The sequence below is a fragment of the Thamnophis elegans genome, chromosome 2 (genome assembly GCF_009769535.1).
Source record: "Thamnophis elegans isolate rThaEle1 chromosome 2, rThaEle1.pri, whole genome shotgun sequence".
NCBI classification, from domain to species: Eukaryota; Metazoa; Chordata; class Lepidosauria; order Squamata; family Colubridae; genus Thamnophis; species Thamnophis elegans.
In genome coordinates this window covers 146,900,847-146,928,357 of record NC_045542.1, presented here as the reverse complement: position 1 = coordinate 146,928,357, position 27,511 = coordinate 146,900,847, and the positions used below count along the sequence as shown (strand labels likewise).

At 39.9% G+C, this 27,511-nt stretch overlaps 1 protein-coding gene across 6 annotated transcripts in view; it reads left to right on the top strand.

Annotated features, from left to right (window-relative positions):
- Positions 1-7,989: 7,989 nt before the first annotated feature.
- Positions 7,990-27,511, top strand: part of MGAT1 (alpha-1,3-mannosyl-glycoprotein 2-beta-N-acetylglucosaminyltransferase) — a 43,190-nt gene continuing 23,668 nt past the window's right edge. Inside the window, exons 1-2 of one of the 6 annotated variants that reach the window (XM_032208920.1) lie at positions 7,990-8,089; positions 8,924-9,453. The gene's annotated coding sequence lies outside the window, so the exon portion shown is untranslated. The other 5 variants (XM_032208921.1, XR_004254620.1, XR_004254619.1 and 2 more) reach the window with 5 other exon arrangements.

Here is a 27,511-nt window from a genome sequence, read left to right as displayed (position 1 = left end):
ATCTCAACTCCAGGAATCCTACTGTGGAAAGGGCAAAAAATGAAATATCCTAGGAAATATTGAAAAGGCAGAATATTATATTTCCCTGATGTGAAAAGGAAGAAACATGTTTTAAAGAGAGAATAGCTCCCTGCAGCTTCCTGCCTCCACCCACTTTGTCAATGAGCCATTAAGAAGGCCAAGCCAGTCCGTTTACATAATAAAGGGTTCTCCCCTTCAGCTCCAGGGGGATGGGATTAAGGCATGATAATATTGGCCCTTTACCCAACTCCCCACATGGCATTTGAGAACTCAACCAAACCTGGATTCAAAATGCAGCCTAGAGAGTTGCCCCTGCATGGCCCCATGGGAGTCTGACAACCAATACAAGCTCAAGATCAAAGGCCAGAGAGGGCATAAAACCAGGGACTCAGCATCTCAGCTTTCTTTCTCTTCTCTTTTTCTCCATTAACATTGAAGCATGTGATCACCTTTTCTGTTCAGGATTCAAGCCATGTGGTCCTGTCCACTATTAAAACCATCTTTCCAAGCAGCCTCCTTGTCTCCAGTGTCTTTTTCCCCACTTGGAGCCGAACCCAGAAGGACATTCCTTTCCACACTACAAAATACCCTAGCTTGGAATTCAATCTAGAGCAGGGGTCCACAACCTCGGGCCACGGATGTGTACCAGTCCATGGGCTATTAGGAACTAGGCTGCACAGCTGGAGGTGAATGGCAGGCGAGTGAGTGAAGCTTTATCTGTATTTGCAGCCGCTCCACAACAGTAACATCACCGCCTCAGCTTTACCTCAGATCATCAGGCATTAGACTCTCATAGGAGTATGAAACTGCACATGTGAGGGATCTAGGTTGCACACTCTTCTTCCCCTTCCTTCCAACCCTGGTCCATTGGAAAATTGTCTTCCACGAAACTGGTCCCTGGTATAGGATAGGATAGGATAGGATAGGATAGGATAGGATAGGATAGGATAGGATAGGATAGGATAGGATAGGATAGAATAGAATAGAATAGAATTCTTTATTGGCCAAGTGTGATTGGACACACATGGAATTTGTCTTCGGTGCATAAGCTCTCAGTGTACATAAAAGATATAAGTGATAAATCATGATCACAGTCATCATAAATACATTCATTATGAATCGTGAGATACTGCACTTAGTGATAGTCATAGGATACTATATAAGCAATCAAAATCATACTAGGAAACTAAATAAAACAATATAAACCATAAAGATACAAGCAACAAGAAAAGGAGATAGATAGTAGGAAGGATGAGAAGAAGAATAGTAATACAAAGACTGGGGCCGCTGATCTAGAGCACCACATATCTGGGGAGCACCAGATTGCGGGGTTCTATTCTGAGAATTACCACTCCACACATTTTCTAGCACTACTCCTGTGCAATGTATAGGTTTAAGGTAGGCAGAAAATGAACTGGACAGCAAGGTAATGAAGAGGAGAAAACTCACCTAATAAACTGGATATAAATCATGCAAACCTATAATCATGTGCAAAAGGAAGAAGCTTGGGATAATTCTATCCACCTCAACATTTTTTCAGAAGCTCATGAAGCTTTTGCAAATTTTATCTCCCAGAATTTTACCTAGACCTATTTTGAACTGAGTTTGACCAAACTGGCCTCAGGGTAGTGTTGACACTAAGAATGTCACTAAGAATCCAACAAAAATAATTATGGGCCTGGTAACTTTACAAATAAGGGTTTATGCAGGGGTGAAATGTTACCAGTTCAGGCCAGTTTGCCCAAACTGATAGTAAAAAAAATGCTTTAAAGAAGTTTTATAAAAAGGTTCTGACAATCTCACGGCACAGCTGATTGTTGGAACCTTGTTTTACTTCTTTAAGCATTTTTTTTACTAACGGTTTGGGCAAATAGGTAGTTAAAAAAATGATTTTAAACAGTTTTTTCAAAGTTCCAACAATCAGCTGTGCGACAATGAGTTGTGCTGCCCAATTTATATTTGCTAGAAAGCAGGAAATCCTGCTTTCTAGCTAATCTAAATCGTGTGACACAGCTGTTACCCCCCTCGCTGTTCTATTTACCTTTGCAGACTCAGAAAAGGCTTCTCAGCCCCTGCTATTGTGGGAAAAATAGGAGGAGGAAGGTAAGTTAAGACTTTATAAAGAACAAGAGGAAAACTCCAGCTACATTCAATGTAGGTAAAAAAATTAAAATGATAAAAAAGAGAAACAAAATGGGGAGGAGCAAAAGAAGGAAGAATATCCCAAAGTGCCTTTTGTTAGGAAAAAAAAATAAGTAAAGTTTTCAAGTCAAACTTGACTCTGGGCAGTTCTTGGACACATTCAAGCTATTTTCTTGCAATGAGATGGAAGTAGTTTGCCATCACTTTATTTCAGAGGCTTTTCAGTTTCCCAGCCTAGTAGTCTCCAACTGGATTTCCCTATTTGCCTCCCAGGCAGAATCTAATTGAATGCACAAATTCTTTGGTGAGGCTCCAGAATGGATGAAAGGATTGTGCCAAAGACTTCACAGAAAGAGTGAATTCTGAAGAGGACTTGAAAGAAGTGAGAGGCAACATGCCTTTAGGCGGTGCATTCCTGGCTTCAGCAGCATCCAGAGAAAAAGGCAGAGTCCATTCAGGGATGGCAAGACATAAACAGACATTGTAGGGTGGTGGAGCAGAATGAGCAAAGTATCTCATCCATCCTGGGGAAAGTTATCAAATGTTCAGCAAAAGAAGGACATGTCTGGGGGATTTCCCTGCTGCCTGGGGAATTCTGGAAGTTGGGATCCCCACATCTGAAGGCTGTCCAAATTGAGGAAAAAATGCACTACACCAAACTGGTGTTAGTGTCCCGACTAACGCATCTGTCAAAAGCAGAACTCCGAAGCAGGTAGATTCCTCAAAGAACATGTTTATTGGATACATCATATCGGCACAGCTGGTGAAAACCAACTCTAACATTTCCCGTGGTTTTAGCCTAATTAAAAGAGCAAGTGTTTCCGTCCCCAGATGTCACAGGTCACATTGTCCAGTTAAAGTAGTTGGCAGGCTTCTTGGTCATTCCTCCTTGAACTGAAATCTGTTGGGATGACCTTGGTTCCCACAAGAAAGCTTTTTGTTTTGACTGCTAGCCAGTCTTATTTCCCCCTCCCTTCCCCCGTTCAGAGTTTGTGGCAACTATGAGGGAACAAAAGATAGCTTCAGCCAAGTTCGCTTCAGAGTTGACAACTGGTTTTTGTTACCTCTCTCATTCCCCCCTCCCACCGATCTGTCTCTCTCCCTCTTCTTCTTCCTCTTTCTCTGTCTCCCCCCTTTCTCTTTCTCCATACTCTCTCTCCCTCAGAATCCCTATCTCTCTCTCCTCTCACTTTCCTTTACTCTCACTTTCCTGTTTTCTTCCTTGCTGTCTCCCCCAAGTGTGCACATGAGCTAAGCGACAGTGCACATGCAAAATGCCATCTCAGTGAACAAGCAGTAAACTGGTTAGGAACCCACCACTGGCTTAACTCCTTATTCAGAATACTTAACTCTTTGTACGTTTTAGAAACACGCCATTCTCCCAGACACCAATGTTACTAATTTATTACAACTATTTCTTTGCTGTCTGACTCTAAGTGAATTCTCTAGGCCAGGGGTGTCAAACTCAAGGCCTGGGGGCTGGAACTGGGCTGCGGGGTGTTTAGATCTGGCATGCAGTGCCACCCTGGAAACAGCAAAGGACCAGCCTGCGGTGCCTCTGCCAGCAAAAACATGTGTGCCCCACCCCCAAGCTGTTTTCTTTGGCAGAAGGTTGTAGGAGGCGGTTGCAGCTGATAATGGAGCTCAGGAACCCGTTATTGGTGGGAGAGCCCTCAGGCCACCACAGGCGCCTCCAACACAAGTGACATCGAGCTGGCCATGCCCATCCTGGACAAAAACAACTCTCGTACAGCCCTCAAAGAAATCAACTTTGATACCCTTGCTCTAGATAAACAGAAGCCACAATAAATAATGTATGGAATTCGGCATGACTGGCACCAACATTAGCATCATTTTGGCATCAAGTAAAGATTTTTTTCCCAGGGTTTTCAATTGCATTCAGTTGTATTCTAATTATATATTAATTCACACTATATTCCAGCTTTGATGGCTGGTTTGTTGCTGCTTAGTTTGCAGGGCATCTACATTCTGTATTTTACTTGATTTTATTGGCTCTCATTTAAGTCTCTGGCTTACAATCTTGGATTCAGATAAATTGCCAATTTGCTGGCACTTGCCCAACTTTAAGGAGCTTTTTATTGGCAGCTTCTGCAACTGGATCCGCTCCATAATGCAAACAGTGAGAACAGTTCAACTTTTTAGTCGCATGGCTTATTAAAATACATCTTAGTCGCACTGTACGCTTTCTCTCATAGCTGAGCACACAGCATGGTTTGTTTTCAAAGATGGCAAAACGGCATTCTGGTTAATGATTATTTTTATTTAAAGCATATGCTCGTCTATATAAAAAAACACAAATGTTTGAGAAAGAAAGGCAGAATATCAGATTGGCTTTTTTAAAACACCAAATTCCAGAAATTCAAGTTCTCTTTTTCAATTTGATTTGTATCAGAAAATTCATGTTTGTTTTTTTTACCCACCAGGTAAAGGGAAAAAGGTGCTCCCAACTAGGAAGTCAAAAGGTGTGTGAGAAGAACCATCCTAGGCAGTGGTGGGTTCAATTTTTTTTTACTACCGGTTCTGTGGGCATGGCTTGGTGGGCATTGCAGGGGAAGGATACTGTAAAATCCCCACTCCCTCCCCACTCCAGGGGAAGGTTACTGCAAAATCCCCCTTTCCTTCCAATCAGCTGGGACTCAGGGGGCAGAAAATAGATGGGGCAGGCCAGTCAGAGTTGGTATTTAATGGTTCTCCCAACTACTCAAAATTTCCGCTACTGGTTCTCCAGAACTGGTCAATACCTGCTGAATACCACCTCTTTTCCTAGGGCAATATTTGCTTGATTCAGCCCCCCTCCCAGGGGTGGGACAACAAAGGCATATAAGTCAGTGGTGGGTTTCAAAAATTGTTCGAACCTACTCTGTGGGTGTGGCCTCCTTTGTGGGAGTGGCTTGCCACCCATGTGACCGGATGGGAGTGGCTTGCCGCCCATGTGACCGGATATGAAGATGCCGACGACACTTGTCAGAACCACCTTAAATTACCTCACACACAGCACTGGCCTGCATAAGAATATGATGTAAACTTGTTTTTTAAAAGGCATCTTCGGTTTGCGTTAAAACAACTTCAACACACGCAATGTTCTGATTGCACCACAAACGCAGTAGTCATCCTTACCTTTCACAGAGGCACTGAGTTTTATAAATATGAGCATGATAGTGTAGAATAATCATATCCAAGGACCAGTGGTGGGTTTCAAAAAAGTTTGGAACCTCTTCTGTAGGTGTGGCCTGCTTTCCGGGTCCACTGGTGGAACCTCTTCTAACCGGTTCGGTAGATTTGATGAATCAGTTCTACCAAATAGGTGCAAACTGGTAGGAACCCACCTCTGATATAAGTCCAATAAAGCTAACCTAACCATATTGGAGTGTTGGGGCCATAACATGCTTCTCTCACATTAGGCAGCTAAAGACAAAGGTAATGACTTTACAAAGTCATTACCTTTATCTTTAGCTGCCTAATGTTACTATTAAGTTTGAAGGGGTGGCAATGACTGAGGCAAGGCAGTGACTCGGATAACAAGGCTTTATTACAACAGCTAACGCAACAGCAACTCTAGAACCAACAAGCTTGAACAGTTCCCGCTTGACAGCAATTTATATGCAGGCTGACCCCCGGGTAGCCAATCACTGCGCAGTAACTTTCCCGCTCTTGCCACGCGTGTGCCTCGACCAATGGCGAGACTCGGAGACGGAGCCACGTCTCCGAGGCTAAGACATAACAGTTACATGTAGTCAATTGAGTTTCATGCAACAAATAATTGTGATGGAGAAATGGTGTTCACCTTAAGGGACACAGCAACCTAATTTTTGACAGTGAAGACATCGAAGTGTGGGATAATTTTTGCCTTTTAGGATCAATCATCAACAGCAAAGGAACAATCAATGAAGAAACAGACTAGCCACCATAGAACAGCCATGAAAGCTTTGGAAGAGATACCCTAATTTGTATATGGATAGTCCTTGACTTACGATCACAACTGAGTCCAAAATTTCTGTTGTTAAGCAAGAGGGTTGTTAACTGAGTTTAGCCCCATTTTACGAGCTGTCTGGCCACAGTTGTTAAGTGAATCATTGCAGCTGTTAAGTTAGTAACACTGTTGTTAAATGAATCTGATTTCCCCGTTGACTTCGCTTGTCAGAAGGTCACAGAGGTCATTATAACTGTCGTAAATGCATGCCAGCTGCTAAACATTCAAATTTTGTCCACATGACCGTGGGAATGCTCCAATGGTTGTAAGTGTGAAAAAAAGCCATGTCACTTTTTTCAGGGTTGTTCAGAGTGTGCTAAAATAGTATATAAGTCTAAATGCTATTGGTATAACTTTGAACAGTCACTAAATGAATGGTTGTAAGTCGAGGACTACCTGTATACCTTCAAAACTCAGAATTGTGCTAGTGATGGTATTCCTTGTGGCAATGGAAATGAAAGGTGGATAGGCAATATTTGCATTTTGAACTTTTGTGTTGTTGGAAGAAAAATCCAGGTCCAGTTACAAGCCAGGAATAAAATGAAGGCTGCTTAAGAAAGTAAGTTCGGTTTATTGATGGTCAAAGCTGACACACACACTGGGACAGCTGACCAAATGGAGTTGAGAGTGGGTGGGTTTTTATACCTTCTTGATTCCTATGGGGTCATGTAGGGGTCATGGCTGACTCTATAGGCAAAAGAGGAAATGCAAATCCTAAGTGTTTGTCTGAGCTAATCTTGTCAATCTTTGGCTTGCCTATTTGAGTGGCTCATCTGGAGTCTTTGTCTGACCCAGTCTTTCTGAATGGATTACTAAATCTGCATTTCTAAAAGGTGGCCTCCTCAGTTTCTCCTTGGGGCAGGGAGACTGTCTCCCTTAAGATTTTTCCCCATTTCTCCTTTAGGGGAAATAATATTGCCCAAAATATTTCATTCTCTAGGAGGATGGGTGGGTGCTGACTTTCTACAGTATTGGAGAAGAGTCCTCAGAATATCACACACAGCCAAGAAAACAAGATGCATGGCTCAATTACAGTGACGATGAGGCACCAATGAAAGATCTGAATGACAGCTCATTATGGAGAAAACTATGTGATAGGTGTCTTCAAACTTTGAAAATTTGTGGAATTCAACTCCCAGAATTCTTTAAGCAGCCATATTGGCTGAGGAATTCTGGGAGTTGAAGTCCACAAGTCTATAAGTGGCCAGGTTTGCAGACTTCTGCTATGTGATCACTAAGAGTCAACAATGATTGAATGATAAGTAATCAATCAATTAATTGGGGTATTTTTTAGAGTAGCGAGTTATAAACACTGGACTCATACTCTGCATTTTGAACTTTTGTAGAAGCCAAAAATGGCACCAACCAGTTGCCCATTTCCCCCTTCAGATAGATTCAGAGAAAGGCTGATCGTTTCCCATTTCTACCCGGGACCCAACGCGACTATTCTCAGCCGCTAGATGGCGCAAGAGACTCGCAGACGCAAAGTAGTTATAAGAGGGCGTGGCTTGAGGGAGACTGCCGGGAGAGGATTGGAGCGCTGGAAGCAGTGGGGCGTGGCTAGCGAGCCTAACAGTGTATGGCTTTTACGTCATTAGATAAACATTAGTGTTTAGAAATGACGGAGGGGCATCGCTATTAGGAAGGAGACGCTTTGTGGCGCCTACGAGCCGGGAGTGGGCCTGGCTGTTTCCCGTAAAGGAAGGAGTTCATCTCCAACGTCCAATCAGAAGAAACAGGGGAGGAGGAGAGGGTGTGGCTCCTGTGCGCCCACTACGTTCGAAGAAAGAGGCGTGGTTTCAGCGTGAGGAAGGGAGGGCGCGGGGAGGGGGCGCTGGGGTAGAACGGTTGGTTGCCATGGGTTCGCTTCCGGCGCTGCCAGGCGGAAGTGGCTGGAATCCTGGTGCTGCTTGGTGTCTGTCGCCGTCGCCGTCGGTCAGTGTAAGCGAGGCGGGGGGGGGGGAGGGTGAAGACGGAGCAGGCGGGAGTCCCGTTTTTTTCCCCCTTGGCCGCTCGCAGGAGGGAGGGCAACAACGGCTCCCAGAGGGAGAGAGCGTGACCGAGGCAGTGTGGGGGAAGAACCTGGAGGGGGCGCGGGGCTCGTGGACCTCGGGAGGACGCCAGTTTTTCTCTCCAGATAACCACCGTCTTATTTCATAAAACCTATGGCGAGGTGAAGGAAGACCCCAACCCCCAGCGTTGCTGAGGAGAGGAAGGCCGAGATAACGTTCAATTTTCCAAGGGGAACCCATGAGGAAAACTCCTAAAAGATGGGTGCATAAAGCAACCGCGGCATTTATACCGTAAATAGGAGAACATGAGCAGCTGCCTAATATTGGGCCAGAGTATTGGTTAATCTAGGCTAGTATTGGCCTTTCTGGTTGGCACCTGAGATGTCAGTGGAGATCTCTCCCAGACTGGTTTTTGGGCAGGGTATGAGGGGATGAGTGACTGGGTGTACACTATAGATGCAGGGGCATCCCCTATATGAGGAGATAGTGAGGGGGGGCTGATTCTTTCTTGCCTTCACCCTGGAGGTGAGGTGGCTGAGCAACTCTGTGGCTTCCATTTTTGGGTCATGAGAAATGTCTTTGCTGAGCCTAACGTATTAGATTTTGTTATGGAAAGCAAAAAAGAAACCTGGATAAAGGGAAAACATTGAAGCCCAAAACTCTACTTCTGGATTTAGCAGTTACTGGTCAAAGCATGTGGCAGTAACTTATTCCAAGATCAGAAATGTTTTCTAATCTGGATTTACATGTTATGCAGGGCATGGTGGCCGAGCCTGGAACAACTGGGAGAAGACCCTGTATGGATAGTTTAAATCCAGAACAATTGTGCTTATTTGTTTTTGCCTTTGAAGACTACTCCATGGACAGATTTAAGTTTGAAGACAAGATCTGAGGAGTCAGCCAGGATATGACAATGGGACATTGTGCCTTGTGCACTCAACAGTACACATACTGTAGAATGGACATCGTACTGTAGAATGGACATCTACGTTATGAGATGGAAAATTCTTTAAGAACCTTAAAGACTTGAAGGGAATTACGTTGGGATCAGGAAACCAAGTCACAAACCCTGAAGTAGTGGCTGGGATTCCACAAATACTTTTTCATATTTCCAGCATAAGATCTATCTAGGCAGTTAAAGAAACATCGCTCATTTTGCTTTACCTGTTTGCACTGATCCTTCAAGAAGCAGCTTGGAAGGGGGAGGGGGTGCCAAGAGCCCCCCCTCCCCCAAGAGAGGGTTTTTGGCTCTCCATCCTACATCTATGGAACAAGGATGTTTACCAGGTGAGATTTATTTTAGTGGAATGGGATTGGGTATAATTCATTTCAGATACTTTATAATGTTGGAAGAGCGTGGTTGCATGTCAGTGTTCAGATCCATTTTTGACATGTTTAATATAATTATTTTAAATTTGTGGTCCTAGGAACAGAACCTGTTAACAGCCAATTTCTTCTCTTTAGATTTCTTTTTGTGTCTAATTTTCTTCTAGTATATAAGGTAAGGTAAATTGATTGATGTTTGTTTGGCTTTCATTTATTTATTTTTGGGCAGTGTTTCAATTTAGCTTCACAGTTCTTTAAATATTTGAAGTTTCTGGTAAAAAGCAGTGTTTTAAAAAAATGTTGCCAGCACTTGAATATTTGCATATAGAACTTGGGCCTCCAAAAGATAGCAGTAATTAGTGCAAGAACAGGTTTTATGGTCCTATGGCATTAGTTTGTGAAGAAATTTACACCTTCCCACAGTTTCATAAAGGAACTTCAGGGGAATCCAGGAATTGGGGCTATATAGGGCAGACAAAGGCCATATATAAATTTTGCAGAACAAGCCAATAATATATAGGATAGTTGTATTGAATACTAATCGTACATATTAGTCCTTGTGGATTCTTTTAGGATGATGATGAGTTGTTTGATAAATATTTTCAGGACCAATGTAGCTCTAATTCCTGGAAACTAATATGAAAATATGTTCCTATTCATATGTTTTGGATCATACCAGATTTTATAATCATTTGTACTGGGAAAAGGTGTGAATAGGACAATGCCCAGTATTGATCCTGCCTTTTCTCAAGTGCAGTTTTAACCACATTTGACTAGGGTAGCTATCCTGGTATGGTAGTTATATCATGAGTTAGGTAAAGGTAAAGGTTCCCCTCGCACATACATGCTAGTTATTCCCAACTCTAGGGGGTGGTGCTCATCTCCGTTTCAAAGCCAAAGAGCCATCCCTGTCCGAAGACGTCTCTGTGATCATGTGGCCGGCATGACTAAACACCAAAGGCACACAGAACGCTGTTACCTTCCCACCAAAGGTGGTTCCTATTTTTCTACTTGCATTTTTAGATGCTTTCAAACTGCTAGGTTGGCAGAAGCTGGAACTGCCAAGTAATGGGAGCTCACTCCATTATATGGCGCTAGGGATTTGAACTGCCGACCTTTCTGATTGACAAACTCAGCGTCTTAGCCACTGAGCCATTGTGTCCCTATATCATGAGTTAATCTGCAACATCTTGCAAGTAAAAGCTGTTATGTATAAACTATATCAGGGTTTTTTTAGTTTATGTTTGTGTAATTTGCAGTACTCTGATGAAAATATATTTTGACCAAAGATTTAAGCACCCTTCTTTATAGGGATCCTGATAATACATGTATATTAAAATATCTGCATAATTTATTTGAAGCGTAGCAAGTTTCAGAAGAGCCAGTAATTCTCTGAGAATTGAATGTGGATTTCTTCTCAATCATTCCAAATACTGAATTGGGCAGTTATTTTGAACTGGAATAGGAACATGAATGATAAACTTAATTTATTCCATTTATATGCTGCATGATTTCAGATAACTCCGGGCATCTTACATTATAACAACAATAAAATATAGTATAAATAATAAAATACTACAAAGGACAAGAAAGGTGTTCCAAATATACTGGATGTGCCAAAATAAAAGAGTCTGTGTAGTTTTTTTTTCTATCAGTAGTACAGGGAAATGATAAATGGTATGACCTCTTAGCCAGCAAGACTAGGAACTGTGGTAGACCTCCAAGACATCAAGCTCTCCTAAGTAATTTATTATCATATAATATTAAATTAATGAAACATGAAAAGGGTTCCAGTGACCTCCATATCAAATACAAGCTCAGTTGATAATGAAATCAAGGTTCTCATTTCTGTGCCTCTTTCTCTCATGCGTCCACGTTAATAGGCTAGAAGCCACTTCCTTTTGATTAGGAGGGACAGATTCTACCGGGCCTAGTTCTGTTTAATGGATTGATCTCTTATCAGTCTCTTTGCCACTAATCATTTGAGACTCTGTTTCACAAATGGTCTACAGCCGTGATTGTGAACCTATTGCACATGGAGCCATCTCTGCGGGCATGTGAGCTGCCACCCAGGTCAGCTCCACTGCACATGTTCGCGCACCACCTGCCAGCCAAATGATTTTCAGGTCTCTGCTGGGAGACGCGACTGCATGCGTGGGGGGAGGGGTCGCCAGCGCATGGGGAGGTCACGTGCACGTGCATGGGGTGAGATGATGCGGTGTCCCCCTGAGCCCTGTTTTTGTCCCAGGGGGCTTCAGGGAGGCCTACTAGCATCAAAATGGGGGTTCCTCATGCATGCAGGGGGAGCGCAAGAGGATCGCGCACACATGTGCAAGGGGCGGGGTCTGTGGGAGGATTAGATTATGGGTGTCGGGTCTCTGCGCGCGCTTTTGGACCCCGAGGAAAAAAAGGTTTGCCACCACTGGTCTACAGCATAACTGATGAATTGATATACTGAAGTAATTGATTTGAGTAATCAGACATATGCAGCCTCTGTGTTTAAATGCAGTATATGTATGCTATAGTACACGCTCTGTACATGTTGACTAACAAATCAGTAATGCTGAATTTGCTTCCATGATAATTGATCAGGCTGGTCCCCCAAAGGAGGTTTTGGCTCACCTTTATCAGATGAAAGTCCTTGACTTTCAACCATTCATTTAGCGACTGTTTGAAGTTACAGTGGTGCTGAAAAAAGTGACACGCGACCAGTTCTTGCACATACAACCACTACAACATTCCCATGTAACCAGAATTCAGGTGCTTGTCAGCCAATATGTATTTGCAATCCTGAGTCATGCGATTGCCATTTCCAACCTTCCCAACTTTGCTAACTAAGTCAATTGGGGAAGCCAAATTCACTTCACAATGTGGTGATTCACTTAACAACCCTGACAAAAAAAGGTTGTCGTCTTTAGCAATGAAAATTCAAGGACTATCTGTATGGTGAATACAGGACTTCCCCTACCCATGACTCTGCTTCTAATTATATAATCAGAGTAAGAATTCTTACTTATATTGTTCTTTTAAGTTCCTTTTAATATTGATTTTTTTTTCACAGAGGGGTATAAAAGCTTGTGAAGAAATCATGTCATCTTTTTAATTTTTACTAGTATTTTTAAAAGAAACAAGCAAAAGGAGAAAAGAAAAAAATCAGAGACATATGTGAGTGTACAAAATAATGATTAAGATTGTACAGTTAGTGCTCAGTATATATTTGACTAGAGATCAACCATAAAAAACAAGTTGCATTTAAGTACATAACAGAATACATAACAGAAGGAATTTTGATATCGAGTTAAGTCTAAAATCCACTATTTGTTCTTTAAGAATACAAAGAATACCTTCTGAAAAAAGTATAGATAAAGCATTAGATTTTAACTATTTGTCATACTTTGCTTAACATACAATATTTGTAGACATTTTAAAAAGTTAATTGAAATTGGTTCTTTTTCCTCTTAAAAGTTGTACTCTGGATACATATATTTTACTTACTGTGCTGTGCGCAATATGTAATATATGTGGGGCCCATTTTTGCTTAAATTTAATTAAACTTCTGTTGTGAATATATGCTGTTACTTTTGCTATTATTGCATATTCTCTCAAATTTAAGTTTCCACTCTGATATTTTAGGTAACACATCTCTTTTTCACTGTTGGGCTAAATTTATCCTTGCTGACATAAACAGTATCTTAGTGATTGTTTTTGTTAACATTTTGGAATTATGCCTAGTAAGAAGAATTGTGGTTAGATGTCAAATCTGATTTCCAGAATTCTCTGAATAATGCTGTGTGTTTCTTTCCAGTACTTTGGGGGCTTTTACATGTCTATCGCATTTGGTAAAATGTTTTTTTCAGGTTGATGACATTTCCAATAATTACTAGTCTATGATTTGTCAATGTTGATAATTATTGACAGAGTTGTATACCATCTATAAAAAAATTTGTATTGGTTTCCTCATAACTTACAACCTAGAGTAAATGTTATATTCCATAATTCTTCCCTTTGTTGGTTTGTGATTGTTTTTTTTTAAGGTTTAAAACATTTTATGATGCAGTTTTTTTATTTTTTTATTTTTTGAGCTCATATATACTGTACATCCTAGTAAATTGCCTTGATTCTGTATGAACATTTCAAGTTCTGTCTTATTTCTTAGAAGCCCCCCTCATTTTTTAAGACACTTTAATTCTTCCAGAATAAAATGAAGAATTCATGTGTGATCCTAAAGAGTCTCTCTCCCCACACACACACCCCTCCCCTCCCCCGGTGGCTTGTCAATTCAGTATGAGGATATATAACTACCTCATTTTCATGAAATTGGGATTAACCATTTTGGCTCAGGTATGAGTCACATGTGGATGGATCCAGGAAAAGCTCATGTGTCAACAATGACTTGTCTTCAAGAAAATCTCTTACTATCAGAACTGCAGGGGGAAATGGCTTCTTTGTTTTGCTCAATCTGACGAGTTATTCAGTTCTTCCAGGGTTGCTAAATAATTATTTGTGTTTTTATAAGAGTGCCTTTATTCTATAGCAAAACCACAGCTCCAGGAAGAAATCACTGTGTATTTTAAATAAATAAACATAACAATTTAGTAAACTGCCAAAAGAAAAGCTTAATGGCCTTTACCAGAATGATATCAGCTCACTGGGTTGGCTAATGGCCTATTCTCAAACAGAGTCTAGGAAGCAATAGACAAAATATGAAGATATTTCCCCCTGATCAGCAAACGGTCAGTTACACTGCCTTCATTTGTGATAACTTCCATTTAGTTATCAAACTAAATGGAAGTAATCACATATCATCTGATATGTCATCTGATGGTGATTTTTGTGGGGAAAATAGGAGGAAGGAGTATTAGGTATGTTTATAGCCTTGAGTAATTTATAAAAATAAAAAGGGTGGGATGTAAATAAAATCTAAATTTATAAATTGACTGATCTTTACTTTTGTGATGAGCCTTCAATTGCTGAGGTTGATTGAACACGTTTGATATAATCTAGTGGGTGGATAATGACCACTATGTTCTTTGAAGCTCTGAGATTTAGAGTTCAGCATAGGCTAACACGAATTCAGTGTTCTAGGAATGTGTACATGTTCTGGAGAATAATTGATTTTATTGGTATTAAATATTGAAAGCCATTTCAGCAGAGTTGTGTGGCTTGGCAGAATGTATGAATAAACATTGCCAAGTTCAGAGATTTTTGCAAAGCTAGAAATCTTTGACTGATTATGCTCAGGTTTTATGCTCCGCATTTGATTGCCAGTGTGCTAGATGGGGAATTTTGAAAGTTGAGGTCTAGACTGCTTAAAGTTGCCAAGTTGGAAAAACACTGATATAAATGTTTAAAGAACTCTGATGCTGTGTAATACAGCTTCATATTTTGACTCAGCCAAAACTTTTTTCTGGCTAGTCTCGATGCAAACGGTTTCCCTCAACATAACAAACAAAATTGTAATAAATAAGGTAGTCCTCAATTTATTATCTCAGTTGGGACCAATCTTTCTGTTGTTAAGTGAGCCATGCTCAATTTTACAACCTTTTGCCACAGTTGTTAAGTGAATCATTCAGTCAAGTAAATCCAGTTTCACCCATTGACAAAGCTCATCAGAAGTTGGCTGGGAAGGTAGCAAATGGTGAAGACCCCAGAACACTGCAATAGTCATGAATAACATGCTGGTTGCCAAGTGTCCACGTTTTGTTCATGTTTCTGTGGGAATGCTGCAACAGTTGTAAGTGCGAGTACCAGTTATAAGTCTTTTTTCATTGTAAAATGGTTGTAAGTCAAGGACTACCTATATAGGAAGAGAAAAAGTCTCTTTTGGGGTGCCTGAAGTTCAGGAATAATCATACATAAAAGTAAATCATAAATATAATGTCTGCTCCTTACCATAAGCTCATTGGCCTATGGTAGCCCTGAATATTAGGACAGAGTTTTTCAGTTTTAGCAATTTTAAGGTATTTGAACTTCATCTCAGAGTTGAAGTCCAAATACATTTTAAAATGCCAAGATTGAGAAACACTGATCCAGGGCAATGACTTGTGTTAATTTTTGACTTTGAAACAATTGCACAGTATTTGTGACACCAAGAAGATGCAAACTTCCCTTCTTCACTTCTCAAAAGGGATTTTTAAAAAAAATAATAAGAAATAACAATATTCAACAGATCATTATGCATACTGAAAAGTGTTTAGTAGGCAGTGATCTGTTTCTCTCTGCCTCCTTAAAACAACAGTAGCCATGCAATCCCCCCCCCCCAAAAATGTGGCACTTTAGCAACTAAGAAATACATTATCTTGGATGCCATGTTTATATGATAATGGTCTGTGTTTTAATCTTTACAGGCTGCCCGGAGTTACTGATGTGAGAAAGGTGGCCACGTAAACAATTTAAATAAAATAAAAGTAAAAATAAGTTACACAAACGTTTGTGGAATGAATCCATTTCACTGGATAGATTGAATTTTAGGTTTATTGGGACATAATAACTTGAGAGACCGCCTCCTGCCAATTACCTCCTCACGACCCATTAGATCGCATAGATTGGGCCTCCTCCGAGTTCCATCTGCCAGTCAGTGTTGACTGGCAACTACGCAGAGGAGAGCCTTTTCAGTAGCAGCTCCGACCCTTTGGAACGATCTCCCTGTGGAGATTCATACCCTCACCACCCTCCAGACCTTCCGCATAGCCCTCAAGACCTGGCTATCCCGTCAGGCCTGGGGTTAAAGAGTATAATCCATCCCCGCCCGAATGTTGAATGAATGTTGCTTTACTCTTTTAATTATGTATTGTCCTATATGTCACTGTATGTTTCCCATTCCTATATAAATTGTAAGCCGCCCTGAGTCCCCTCAGGGAAAAGGGCGGCCTATAAATAAACTTAACCTAACCATAATATACCTCCTATATCTTCTGAGCTAGGGAGTAAACTGAAAACAATTGAGAAGTACAAAAGATGCTGCCCTTACGGTTACCTTCTTTATAGCGGTTGATGTTGCACGTAGACACAATAAAAATATCTGCCTGGCCAGCTGGCTTTGCCTCACCACCTCCCTATTGACATTCAACCAGTTTAATAACATTCTGTCTGGTTGGCTTGCTGAAGGTGCACTGCTCTGTTTGGTTGTATATTTTTGCACACTTTGTTCCTGACACTCTGTTCTCTCTGCTTTGAGTTGCCTGTAGGAAAAGCTAGGTCATATAGCTTAATTGGGGAAAGCAGCAAAACCCTGAAGAGAGTGGTGTTGGCAATTGGTGGCAGGTCTTTAAAAAAGTAGGTCAGGATGGAAGAGTTTTATAGGATGAATGCTGGCTGTTCTGTGGTTGAACAGAAGATAGATCTTGCCATTCTGTGGCCAGTGCTAATAAATGATCCAATCCAGAAAGAATGGCCAATGGGCATATTATATGGAATATTTAACAAAATTTGGAAGATCGCAATCAGCAGTGCCAGAAAAGTGGAATCTGGTGAATATTAGCTACTTTGGAAGGTTGTATTTTTTAAGTATCACATGTCTGTGGAAAACGTTTCATGGTCTTCTAATATTCACAAGAAAGGCATAGCAAATCATTTGTAGTTATAAGTCCTGACCTGTTTTCAGCAGTTACAACTGCCTAGAAAGTTTTATAAATGAAATGAAACAGATTTTGAATACTTTGACATTGTCATTTTTATATGCTTTCATTCTGGACAATATAAACTTTTCTCTGGGGAAAAATAACTCAACTATGTAGTTAGGAAATACTGCTCACAGTTGTGAGCAGACATATGCAAGATGTTGTCCAGCAATCTTAGAACAGCTGTGTACAAAAATATACAGGTAGTCCTTGGGTTACAGTGATATTTGGGACCAGGATTGCTGTCACTAACCAATGAAGTCATAAAGTGCAACATTAGTGATGGCAATCCCAGTCCTGATTGCCACTATAACCCAAGATTATATGTATACCTATTGTCCATAATCATCCTAAATTGAATAACAACATTCTTGGTAATGCAATACTTTACCTTTTAATCATATTTTGGCCCAGAGACCCTTTCAGTCTTACTTTATTCTCCCATTTTGATATGGATCTATTTTTGCTTCCATTGTTTATATAGATACTCCTCATTTAATGTCCACTTGTCCAGAGTTATGATAGCACTGAACAAGGTATACTTGCAACAGGCTCTTGTAATAGTGGCTGTCACAGTGTCTCAGTCATGTGGTCACCATTTACGACTTTCAGTGGTAACTTTCAACAACATGGAGGTAGATAAGCAATCGCAAATAGCAATCATGTGATAACAGGTCACTGCAATGGCATGGGGTTTGCCTAGCGGCAGCTGGGACTACCAAAAATGTCATAAATCAGTATGATTGCATGACATTGTACCTTATGACAGCATCACTTAATGACAGAGTTCTCAATCTCAATAACTTTCAGTAAGCAAGGACCCCTTGCATGTCCTAGAAAATAGTCATGTGATGACTTGATTAAGGTTAGCCTGCTGTACTCTCCCTCCTGTAAGCAAAAGTGGAGGAAGAAGATAAATAAATGTTCACATTAGTAATTTCCTTTGAATTTGCAGTCATCATCTAGTACCCTGCTTAAGTGTATATGTTAAGTACATGGGGAATTATGATTTGAGAAATATACATAGGTTATACTGGGTAAAAGAGGAGGAAGCAACATACTTATAGGTGCCAGTCATGAGGTACTAATGGGTTAACAGATGGAATTATTCAGACTTCTATTCAAATCAGAAACCTGTATTTCATTGCAGCCTTATTTTTATGCTTTTCTTATTAGCTCAGAGTAAGTATATAATCAACCTGTTGAGAGGGGCAAAAGGAAGTATGTATAAACACATGTTAAATCTCGGCACAATGAATTAGATTGAAACCTTTTGGAAACCCCACTTTCCAAAAAATAAAAATAAAATGAGGATTCTCATGTTTAAGATGTTGGGCTTTAGGTTTGAACAATAAATATCGCGGCTTCATCCCAATTTCATTGCAAATATGAAATATATCTTTTTTTTTCTTTAAAACATGTAACGTACAAAAAAGCGTTAGGCCTACTTTTTAAAAATAATGCTGTTGTGGTACTTTATTTTTCTCCCAGCACAAGGACATGTTGCAGCAAACCAGTGTTGTTATACACAGCTTAAAAGAACAAAGCATAACCAAATAATACTTATTGTAAACTTACTTGAAAGTTCAAGTAGACAGTATTTTCAAGATTGTTGGCAACACGCCTCATATTTTAAAAACTAACTTTAGGGTAGTTTTAATTCTTTTTTCAATACAGTCGTGCATTATTAATGTTCCTCAACAAGGGATAGCATAAATTAAGGGACCAATTCAAATTTGTTTAGTTTTGCCAAGGTTACCAGCCCATTAATATTTTTATAAGCGTTCTTTTAGGATTGTTTGCTGTTCATGCAAAATCATTTGCTTCATCACCTGGAAACAATTCTTATTCATCACTATCAGCTAAACAAATGAATTGCTTACAAAATTTAACAAAGATTTCTTCCAAAGTTTGTTATGTGCGTATGTGTGTATCAGTCTGTTAAAATACCAAGATGTTAGCTGTGAAGGGGTGGAAAAGATTTTCACTGAAAAAGAGAAACGCTAAATTGGAAATGACAAATCTTTCTGATCTAAAATAAAATTGTTTTAAGTATTTTAAGTCATTGAAATGAGAGTAGAGCTGCTAAAATGAGTGCATTATCTCAACAGGTGTCTGTCCAAAATGACATAACAACTTTCAGATTTGAACAATTTGAGAGCCAATTATAGTAGTTGGAAACTAAAACAGGCACATTTGCCTTGCACAGGAAATGCTTGCTTGTGCATTTGGTTTACTATTATCTGTTCATTTTCTAAACTAACGTGCTGCTTTTAAGAGTTTTATAAACAGAAAGATAGCAGACATTTGACATGCTTTATTAATGTATTTTTAGCTACATGTTGTCTATGGTCCCCCAAGTGGCACATATAAACAGAACTTCTGAATGTGTTCCACTCAATCCAATTTTGTTTCATTAGCCTTGGAATTATTCATGGACTAGACAAGGCCGTATGCCATGAGGCCACCAACTGTATTTCATGGTGGAAGTATCTAGCACAGAAAAAAATGGTTTTTTAAAAAAATAGTTTTTTTTAAAAAAAAATTCTCACAAATAATCTATTTTATTAAACACTAGCTGGATATCTGTGCTTCGCTAGAAAACCATGTAATCGGGCCAGCCGGCAGACCGGATGAGAAATGCTGGTCAAGCCCATATAAAGCAACTGGCAACTCACCACAGTCCAGAGCTTCCGCACAGCCCTTAAGATCTGGCTATCCCGTCAGGCCTGGGGATAAGATCTTCATACACCCCACCCGAATGTTGAATGAATGTTGTGTTTTATTGCTATTTTTATTTGTACCCACATATTATTTTACGTTCTGTCTTGCACTCCCTTCCCATGAGTTGTAAGCCGCCCTGAGTCCCCTCAGGGAAAAGGGCGGCCTATAAGTGACAATAAATACAAATACAAATTGGAACATAGTTCCTTTCAGGTGGGAGGGGGAGTAGAACATCTAACTCCTTATCGACACATGTTAATATAATACTATATAGGAAATACTGATGATCTGATGGTAATTTGGAAAAATCCTTTCTTAGTGAGCACCTAGAAGCCAAGAGGAACATGCATGCCAAATTTCAAGTTTGTAGGCTCTGAAGATTTCGTGATGAGTGAGTAGTATTTGGCTTATTTATATATCTATATTTATACCTACCTACCTACCTACCTACCTACCTACCTACCTACCTACCTATCTATCTAATGAATTTTGCCTTATGTGTGGCTATAAATCTGTTTCAGATGTTCAATCTCTTCATAGCCATTATCAAGCATGATACCCCAGATGGAGTAGATAGGGGGTCACTACCTAGTATGTGTACTGACATACAAAGTACTTGTTAATAGAATAGAATAGAATTCTTTATTGGCCAAATGTGATTGGACACAGAACAATTAATCAATGGAACAACTTGCCTCCAGAAGTTGTGAATGCTCCCCCACTGGAAGTTTTTAAGAAGAGATTAGATAACCATTTGTCTCAAAGGGTATAGGGTTTCCTGCCTGAGCAGGGGGGGTTGGACTAGAAGACCTCCAAGGTCCCTTCCAATTCTGTTTCTCGGAATTAGTTTCCAAGTGCATAAGTTCTCAGTGCCCATACAAACAACAAAGTGATAAATCATAAATTGTAAATTATAAGGCACAATCATAAATCATAAGATACAAGCAACAAAGTGATAAATCATAAGATAACAATAGGAGAAAGTAATAGGAACAATGTGAAGGATAATAGCAATACAGCCCTACTACTTGGGTAAATATCCTTAGGCGTAAGACAGCGCTGTGGGAATTAGGTGTTTAGTAGAGTAATGGCATGGGGGAAAAACTGTCTTCATGACCAGTTGTTTTGGCATGCAATGCTCTATAGCAGTATCCCGAGGGGAATAGTTGAAACAGTTTATGCCCAAGATGTGAGCATCTGTAGATGCTTTCTCAGATTTCTTTCCAACCTAAGCTGTATACAGGTCCTCAATGGAAGGCAGTTTAACAGTTTATTTAAAAGAATGGATATAAACCAAAAGTGAGTGGTATAGCACAGAGAGGAGAAATGATCTAGTAGGTAGATTTCATCCATCTAAGAAGACAGCCCAGCAAGTTTTCTTCTTCTTCTGCCTATTTTTCCCAACTTAGAATTAATCATCTGGGCAACTTAATTGTCTACTCTTATAAAAATATCTTCTGAAATCTTAAAGGTTACCACACATTCATTGAGTCATCAGCTAGAACCTACTTCAGAAGGTGCACTGTCTCTGTTACAGTAATTACGATTGGAAACAAGGAAGGAAATTGGATGGAAAGGCTTTGAATTTGTTCACTGAAACGTTTATGTAGAGCAGTTAAGCATAACGACTGTTCATATTAACACAACGATTGAAAGAGAACACACATGATTCTAGGTCAGCATACATTGCGGTCTTCTGTAATAATATTACTTAAGTACATTTGTGGAGTTCTTATAGATAAATTGTAGAACGTGACTTAGTTTGTTACTGAGGCCAAGCAACTGCGATAAAAGGTTAAAGCCTGGACAAAGCTTTTTTTCGTCCTTCCTCACAGCACTCATGCTTCTCCCTATTTGTTTCAGTACAAAGCTGGATTGAATTTGGGATTTGCTAAAAAGGAACAAAGTATGCTTAAAACACACACGTTCAGTGTTCTGAGTACTGATTTCTACAGCCCAAAGCCAGCCGCGGAGTTTGCCGTTAAAAACAACAGGTGTACAAACAGAGAAACCAGAAAGTTTCCAGAATGCAAAGTGTAGACTTGAAGTAGCTCTTAACAGCTTTTTTTTTTAGTGCTAGAAATTCCAGTCCTAATTATGCTTGATGGTCTTGCTCAACTAAAGATAAACTGAGTCTGTTTTTTTCCTGTTTAACATCTGGTGCCTTCTTGAAAATGCTAAGTGTTTTTTTCCAGAAAAGGCCTGGCTGCTTGAGGAATGCAGGATGGTCTGTTCTTTGAGGCCAACCTCTCAGCTCTGCTTCTCCAACTCTTCTTTATATAGATATAAAGCTTTGTAGTAATATTTCACCCTGCATTATCATAATTAATTCTCCCGGTCCTTTATGGCTGGGTGCCATAGGTAGGCAAGGGGCCATTTACATTAGGAAACATTGTGCAGGAATAAGCTAGACAAGAAGGACTTCCTCCTGAAGTTTCCAGAGAAGGCTGTATTTATACACCTTTGTTCAAGTTTGACTTTATTCTTGACTGCATAGCTCAGTGAAATTATAAGTTGCTCCATTGATCTTTTTATATCTTTCTGATAAGAAATTTAACAGAAAGTTATCTTCCTCAATGTTATTTTTAAACATTTTGGGATTCAAGTAGTCCTTGCTTTCCAATCATTCATTCACTGAGCATTAAAAATTAGAATGCTACATAATAAGGAGAGTTAAAACCAGTTTTCATAGTTCTGGCTGCACATTTGTGACAGCCACGGTGTCACATGATTGCCATCTGCAGCCACCACAGCCAGTTTCCAACCTGCAGTTGGCAGAAAGTTACAAGTGACAGTCACTTGACACCACACCCTAACAATAGCAATAGCAGTAGACTTATATACCGCTTCATAGGGCTTTCAGCCCTCTCTAAGCGGTTTACAGAGAGTCAGCATATTGCCCCCAACAATCCGGGTCCTCATTTTACCCACCTCGGAAAGATGGAAGGCTGAGTCAACCCTGAGCCGGTGAGATTTGAACCGCTGAACTGCTGATCTAGCAGTAGCCTGCAGTGCTGCATTTAACCACTGCGCCACCTCGGGTGCTTCCCTTAATGGTCACATGATACCTCCCCCCCCCCATTTTACTACCATGTCATTTAGCAAAAAAGTTGCCAATCCCAATTACAGTAAATACCTGTAATTGAAGAATATGCTGGCCCTGAATGGTGCACATCTAATTAATTACAGTTTATTATTGTTATTTTCTAGTGATTTTAACATTAACTGAGCTGCTCAGTGTCTATAGAAATGAAGCAGCATATAAGCTGAGGTAATAACACCATAAGCAGTAAAAATACAGAGAAAACAAGCTGTTATAATTAAGATACAATAGAATAAGCAAATAAGTTAATCCTAAACAATTAATCTGTAAAATATATTTCAGCAAACCTCTTAGAATATTACATGAATAAAAATGTTTTCCTCAGCTACTAAGAGAATGGAGCTAGTCCTGTTTTCCTTTTCATGATCTTCCAGAAATCTGGAGTAATAACCAAGATGGCCTACTTTCAGATCCTTTTAAAAAATGTGCCATAAGTGCTAGCAAGCAAGACTGCACATCTTCTATTGCAGATTCTTAAAATCTAAGTAAGATCATGTGATGCACTTGTGGTTTCTCAGTTTGAATTGATAAGAATATCAGGCTTTGTGGGTCATAATTATCACTTTGAATTTTATTCAGAACCTGACTAGTGGCTAATGAAACTGATTAGAATTGAATATACTCTCCGTTAATTTAGGAGTCAGTACTGCATGTGCAAAGATTGTGAATTTACTGCAGATTTTGTGGTTGAAACAGCTAAGGCATCGTGTATGTTGTGGAGGCACATCTACATGTGCTGTCCAAAAAATTATTTACATGAAGAATTGGACTCATTTGAGCAAATGTCAGTGTGGGATCAAGGTATTATTCTATTACATTGATAAGCTAGAAGGTAGAGGATTGGAATTTCCTTTTGACATCAATATGTATGAATCACGTGCATTGGATTTGGAGAATTTAATACAAATAGTCCTTGTCTTATGACCACAATTGAGCCAAAATTTGGGTTGCTAAGTGAGACATTTGTTAAATGAGTTTTGACCCATTTTATGACCTTTTTTCACACCGGTTAAGTGAATTGCTGCAGTAGTTATTGTAGTATACAGTTGTTTAGTGAATCTGGATTCCTCATTGACTTTACTTGTCAGAAGGTTATAAAAGGCGATCACACGAGCCTGGGGATACTGAAACCGTCATAAATATGAGCCAGTTGCAAAGCGTCTGAATTTTAATCCCATGACCATCAGGAATGCTGCATTAATCATAAATGTGAATCAACATCCATCATAACTCCCTTTTTTAAGGTGTCATTGTAACTTTGAATGGACACTAAATGAACTGTTGAAAGTTGAGGACTACTTGTATTGGTGACTAAGCTGAATTTTCATCATTGCTGTTTATGCTCAGATATTAACATTTATGTAGTACTTCTTTTATAAGTGCCTTTACCTTCTAGTCCATTGCCTTCTAGCCTTGTGGAAGAGATCCAGTCCAACTGTGAGAAAAGTACTTGACCTAACTGATTAGTCTGTCAGCACTGAGTGGCTGCTTCTTAACAGATGCTGCATTTTGAGTAAAAGAGCTACTGGTGTCACATCTGTGGGAGAACCTGCTTTAGGACTGATCAGGATCTGGACAGATGACTAATACTCTCTCTTTCCATTTTAAGCAGCATAGCCTTTGGAAAAGCTTTGCCCTTACAATGCATCCCAGCTGCACATTCCTTTGTGTGAGCCAAAATGTAAGGAAATGGGAGTGAGCAGCTGAGGCGATGGGAGTCTCTCATACAGTTTGAAGCAAGTAATGGTGGGCAGAAGAAACTTGAAGAGTAGTTTGTTGATGTCTGAATTACATGAAAGAAAGTGGCTTAAGGAGAGAGGGTGGAGTTTTTTTTCCCCTTGAAGGTCAATATAAAAACACTTTAGGCCAAATTGCACTGTCAATCTTCCCCTTCTCTTTCCCTCTGTCTTTTCAAGAAACCAGTTCTGAAACTATTTGTCCTGTCTGGAATCAATTAATAGCAGTTATCTCTCTGGATATCCTTTCTAGCCTTCAAGTCATTCTTCCTTCCTGCCTCTTCTTGTGGAAAGACATGTTACTCCCATGGCCAGCAGTCACATGATAAAAATTATAATATTATAGGAAGAATAAATTAAAAACCCATGATTTAAATCTTTGTGGGTAGAAGTTTCCATGGTTCTAAGCAGTTTTTTTCTGTTTTTTTGTTTTTTAATTCATCTTAATATTATAGAGAAGATCACGCATGATGCAGATTTCTCTTTCCCATTAGTGTTCAGGCAGCTGGGCTGTAGATGGAGGTGGAGCAGGAGCTTTTCCTTATTTTATGTCTGGCTTTGTCCTTGTTCTGTTGCAGACAGAAGTTTGGTTTATTCCAATAAAAGTGAAGTTAATTAGAAGGGCACAAAGAAAGTTAGAGTGTTTTTCTCTTGATTCCAACCCTCTTGATAACTGATTTCATGGAATTGCCTGGAAAGCAAAACCAAATGAAATCAGTTTAGAAGTGCTGCTTGTATATAACATGACATATAAACACTAAAAGATGTTGTAACTTCCATTATCTGCGTATAGTTAAAACTTGTCCTCTTAAATCAGTTTGATTTCCAATAGATTAGAATAAATCAAAATTCTCCTTCCTTCCATTCCATCTACAAACACCTTTAATTGGAAAGAATTTAATTTAAGTCTAGGGTTGCTTAAAAGCTCAGGCCTCTGCAGTACAGTGCTCAATTGGGGAAGGGTATGCTTTTATATGTGAACATAAGCTTTTTAAGCCGCTGTAGAGTATAGCCTTATAATTCCAGGACAAGACACAGCTGCTTTAAAGAATTGCAGATGGGGGACTTCCTGGGGGCGTGGCCTGTTGCCGAGGAGGGCTCCACCGAGCTCCTCAGAGATCTGGTCTGTATATCTAAATAAGATCATAGATAGCACCCCTTTTTGGCTAAGAAAGGGGCAGGGAGTAGCTCTGTAGGCTAGGGTCTATTCGTAAGCCACAGCCTTTTTCTTTTTTTGGCTGTGGATAGAGATTAGATCCAGCCGGAGCGGAGCTTTTATCTCCAGCCAGTTCTTCTCAGCTGCCTTTTTTTTTTGGCAGCCCCAGACAGGCTAGCCCCCCCCAGGACAAAACAAAGTTTTTTTCAAGCTAGAATTGATACGGGCGGGTCCCACTCCTGTGAGATTTATGTTTTTATTACTATCTTAAATACCAGCACCATTTGTCTTAGAGACTTCTTTGTCTAAATGGACTTCAAAATGGCGATTTCTCTCCGTGGATGATTGATAGTGGATATACTTAGCCGGTTTTACCTTCCTGCAGACCGCTCCTTAACAAAATAAACTCTTCTTCTTTGGAAACAGAGGGGAGCAAAGCGCTGCTTACTTGTTTATTTATTATGGCACCCAGGTCAAAGAAGCGCCTTGCTACAAATGTGTCTAAAGAATTTAAAGAATTTTTACTGGAACCACAGCCTTTGTCTCCTATGCTTTCTACTGGAGAATTTTTAACACAGGAATATTTCTTTAAAATGTTTAATGATTTTAAACAAGAAATTAAGGAATTTGTATTGGAACTACATGATGATTTAAAGTCTAAAGTTAATCAATTGAAGGCGAATACGTTTGCAGCCGTGTCTGCCCTGTCAGATTATTCTGCTGAAATAGAGAACAAATTGGAAAGTTTGGAGAAGGCTAATTTTAATTTGACTACCAATATTCAAATTTTACAACAAAAAATTAGAGACACTGAACAACAGCTTATGATGATAAATTTTAATAGGAAGGCATTTGCAATAAGAGTCAGAGGATTCCGTGAAAAGGAGCAAGAGAATCTGAAACAGACCTTTGCTGAAGCCTTCAGCCATGCAGTGGGAAGCCCGGGACTTAATTTTGATTGGCAGATTCGGAAAATCTATCGCCAGAACTCATTGATAGCGGAACAGCGACAGCTCCCGAGGGACATAATTATACATTTCTCTACAAAAGAATCTAGAAACGCGATTGTGCAAAAGTTTCATAACAACAGTCTCCGAGTTGATGACCAGGACCTGATTGTCTTCAAATATATACCTTTCCAGATGTTGAAAGCAAGAAGGGACTACACCTTTTTAACTAAAGAGCTTAGGAGTCAACAGATTCGATACAGATGGGAGGCCCCTGCCGGCATCACGGTTACATTTGAGAATCAAAGATTTCGTCTTAACTCTGTTTCGGAGGCTCAAGATTTCTACTGTAGGACTTTGAAGGCGGGACTTCCTGACTCACTTGGAAGAGAGGAGAGACAAGCGGAAGGAGAAGGCAAGTGGCAGGCCATGTGGCTGCAAGATGGAGGGGGTAGCCTTTCCTCCCTCGGAGAAGCAGAAAAACGGAGATCGAGAATTTAGACATTTCAAAATATTCGCCAAAGTTAAGGACTGAATGGGGGTTTGAGACCTCTCTCCGGTAGAAAAAGCGGAATAATTCTTATTAGAAGGGAAAGCTGGGTGAAACTACTTTGAGCTAGATTTTAAATTAACGTTAGCATAAATTTGATAGTGGTAAACATTAGACAAGCAAGGGATGAGGGTAAAATATATGTGGAATGATTTACGTTGTTTAAAGCTTATTAGAACAGAAA